This window comes from Lynx canadensis, chromosome C2 (assembly GCF_007474595.2).
Source record: "Lynx canadensis isolate LIC74 chromosome C2, mLynCan4.pri.v2, whole genome shotgun sequence".
Taxonomy (NCBI): domain Eukaryota; kingdom Metazoa; phylum Chordata; class Mammalia; order Carnivora; family Felidae; genus Lynx; species Lynx canadensis.
Genome location: NC_044311.2, coordinates 65,625,836 through 65,630,063, shown reverse-complemented (window position 1 = coordinate 65,630,063; position 4,228 = coordinate 65,625,836). Strand labels below are relative to the sequence as shown.

Here is a 4,228-nt window from a genome sequence, read left to right as displayed (position 1 = left end):
TGCCGTCTAATCAAACTTCAGCTGACTTTCACAAAAAAATTATACCCTAGCTCATCAAAATATACATTTTCTATTTGCTTTTTTTAAGATTAAAAATAACAATAAAAAAAGAAAACTTGAAGGAGTTCACAATCATTTGCCTGACACATGTCGATGTCATGTACTGTCTCTGAAGATCGGGAAAGCTATTTGCAGCGCATGTGATTAGCGGACACTAGTTTTCAAGGTTCAGTTTTCTTCCAAACGGTGTAAAATACCCACAGTTCCAAGTGTGAAGGAACACAGACGATCTCCTTTGAGAAGTCCACAGGAGAATGCAGGCACCCAAGCTGTTCTTCATAGAGTACAGGCCTTCCGTCAAACTGACACAATCACTCTATGTAAACTATTTCCCTCCTGTTTCAGTACGTCTATTGAGAGGCCAAGAATCAGTTTGAAAAGCTCCCATGTGCAATCTTCTTCTGGAGTTGTGGAGATTGGAATGGCTGTCAAATCATTAATCACATAATCAGTCTCTCTCCCTTCTTTGGGGCACCTCTTCAGTGCTGGAATACAGTCTTCTATTAGAACCTGAGAGCAGTCTCCTTTCTGATTATTTAAGGCATGACCACATGTTTTTCTTTTTCTTTTCCTTTTTTCACCACATGTTTTTCACATGTATTTCTTTTTTTTTTTTAATTTTTTTTAATGTACATTCATTTTGAGAGAGAGAGACAAAGTGAAGGTTGGGGAGGGGCAGAGAGAGAGGGAGAGCCAGAATCTGAAGCAGGCTCCAGGCTCCGAGCTGCCAGCACAGAGCCTGACACGGGGCTCGAACCCACGAACTAGGAGATCATGACCTGAGCCAAAGTCGGATGCTTAACCAACTGAGCCACCTAGGCACCCCCACATGTATTTCTTACATCCATCAATCACCATTTGGTCAATCTCTACCATAGTGACCATATTTGGTTTCAGTTTAAATATTTCACATAATATGCCCCCATCTCTGCCCCCTTGAATCAGTATGTCTTTGCCACTGTTGTCTTCTTTTCCACTGTTCATGATGGCCTGGGTATGCCCAAATCACTCTCCACCGGATTAAAATCTTCAAATTGCTTCAAGCGTAGAATCTCAATGTTTGTTTAAGGTGAATCTTCATCATACACCACTTCATCTATTCATCCCCAACCAGGCAACCATCAGCTATAGGCCAGTATCTGTCAATGGTCCCTCCTTGAACTATGGGAGGTAATCGCTTCACCCGCTCAGTACAGCCCTGACTCAGTTCTTTTATTCTTTCTTCTACTTTGTCCAAAACACTGTGAACTTCTTGGCCTTGTGAATCCCCATCATAACTCTGAAGGTCCAACAATACCGATCGTGTGAGTAAATTCTCAGATTGGCAAGGCTACCATTTTTGTTTATGTAGGTCGCCGAATAACTGTGGTCTTGCCAGGTGTGCCCCGACCCCATCATCCCTTGCTCCCGGAAGATGGACTGCAGGCCTTTTAGAATGTTCTCACCATCAGCTTTGGTGCCAAGCATGAAGTCTCGTGTGCTGTGCTGTGCTGCTACCATAGTGAGGCGCTGCCCTGTGCCATGCCTGGGGGAGGTGGAAGCGGGCTCAGGAAACTGGGGAGGCTGCAGGCATGCCAGGCCTCTCTGAAGAATTTTAATTTGAAAAAAATAAAAGATAAAAAGTGTAGGTGAGGACAAAAGACCCAACAAACGAGAGTCTTCCAGGATATCAGCTGAGTAGAGTGCATCACCTCCATTGTCCCTTAGATACAGTGCAGGAAACAAGTTTTCTTACACCAGTGTCTCCCCAGTATGCTAGAAGAACTGGATCTCTCACGGGATTTCATTCACTGTTAACAGTCTTTTATAAACAGGAAAGATCTAGCTCAAAACATTCAATGTACTTAAGAAATCTATAAGGCCACAAATCACTAGGACTATTATCTCCTGTTTAGCTTTTTTATCCCACTGCTAGATATCATATACAATATTTTACATTTGCAATATTGCAATTTATAAGAAATATACATTTGGTCAAACATATATTTTCCTTATCTATTTAGCCTTCTTCCACAGTTCATAGCTCACAGCTCCCCAAACCCTTGGAACTTCCTAAGTGTGAAGAGACATGAAGGTGTCACTTGTTATGGTAATGAGGTGACTTTTGCAAAGCTTCTAAGGATGAGGTTCATGGTGAATGGAGCCAACCAAGTGATCTGAGGGTTGGAACTTACAGTCCCACCCCCTGACCTATGGGGAGGAGAAAAGGGCTAGAAATGTAATTGCCAATGGCCATTGATTTAATCAACCATGCTTATGTAATGAAGCCTCCTAAAAATCCAAAAGGTGGGGACTCAGAGAGCTTCCAGGTTGATAAACATGTGGAGATTTGGGGAAAGCAGTGTGCCTACAGAAGGCATGGAAGCTTCATACCCTTTTACCATACTTTGCCCTATGTATCTCTTCCACCTGACTGGTCTTTTTAAAATGAACCAGTATTTTAGTAAGTAAAATATTTCTCTGAGTTCTGTGTTCTAGACTCTCTAGCAAATCAATCAAAGCTGAGAGGAAATCTTGGGAACCAATGATTTATAGTCAGTTGGTTAGAAGTGCAGGTAACAAGCCTGAGCTTTGTGGCTGGCCTCTGAGAGGTACAGGGAGGGCAGTCTTGTAGGACTGAACCCTAATCTATAGAATCTGACGTTATCTCTGGGTAGTGTCAGAATTGAGTTAAATTACAGGACATTCAGCCAATGTCTGGAGCATCGTTTGTTGTGGGGAATCCCACAAATACACACACCGCACACACCAGAATTGGTCTCAGAACACCATTTTAACATGTGAAAAGCTGGCCCTAGTTCCAAAGCAACTTCACACATTAGTTGCTTTGATGTTGTGGAGGCGAAAGCAAAGGCTCAGAGAAAGAAGGTCATATTCCTAGAAAGAGGCATGTGGAAGGCAAAGCTCCAGGTCTTCTGGGTCCAAATCTACTGTATATGTCACTTCCCTTTTAAATTGTATAATGATCATAAGAAGTTTCAGTTCTCAAAAAAAAAAAAAAAAAAAGAGCAAAATCTTTGGCAAGGGCTCCTACATTTTCCCAGAGCTTCTTGGAAGAGGACGTGCTGTGTTTTAACCTCCTGGGGACAAAGAGACCACGGTGAGCTGGATTTCTCCTGTGCAAGGCGCTGGCCTCAGGCTCAGTCTGCAGATAGGCAGAGGGAGGGGAGACCAGGGTGGGACGCTCCAAGTAGGGATTAAACACCCAAATTGGAAGGAGAACAGCTGTAGCCCCTTTGCATTACAGTTTTAAAATTCTGAGCGTGTAAAGAACTATAAAAATCACAAGTAGGCCCTGGATCATAACAGATGAATAAGGGATTTATAATCTTTAAACTGCAAGGAGAATGGCTTACATTTGTACCATTTCCTATTTTGATTACAATCATTGTCCTGAGAGCAGATTCATGTTGTGCCTTTTCTGATTCTTTTTGCAATCCATCACAAGAAGACAACAGAATGGTAATGCTGCTGTACTTTCTTTGAAAGACAATAAAAACCCATGTAACTTCAGACCTTCCCATTTGTTTTTTTTTTTTTTTTTCCTTTTTTTTTTTTTGATTGGGCAGCCATTTTCTATTGTGGACTGTTAGCTACCTCATTAACCTGGAAAGGTGAGACGGTCTGGACAATTACCTTCCAGAATATTAAAAAGGTTAAAGCAAAAAGCCTGCTGCTTAGTGCTTTTCATAAAGTAGCTCGAGTATTAAATCCTGATATCTTGTTCCAGGTTCCCAGCCTGTAATCACAAGAAATGGCACAAAGCAAGGCTCTTCCCCCTGAATTGTTTTAAAATGACATTCTTCTCCTAATGTTTCCTGGCCGTATGCAGTTTATGTGTCAATAAACCTTGGGGAAATTTCTATGTCTCCCTTCCCTACAACACCCTGCTGCAGGAGAATGTGCTTTATTTCTTAGTAGGCACTTTTTTCAGCTCAATCTGTTTTTCTTTGTATTAAAGGAACTTCTATAAAATTGATAAGAACCTCTATAACAACGCAAATTTTCTGTTATTCTAGGAATTCACCATTCACAAAAGCAGTGCGAAGATATCAAAATTCATATGCAAAGAAAGGAATGCAAAAGCCTTAGAACTGGTTGGTGCCTCTGGGCTCTAGCCTGGCTATTAACTATTATGGCCCGTAGAAGAGCTATAGTAGTGTGCACT

At 41.6% G+C, this 4,228-nt stretch overlaps 1 pseudogene; it reads right to left on the bottom strand.

Annotated features, from left to right (window-relative positions):
• Window positions 1–221: 221 nt before the first annotated feature.
• LOC115523978 lies at window positions 222–1,560 on the bottom strand (annotated as a pseudogene).
• Window positions 1,561–4,228: the final 2,668 nt, after the last annotated feature.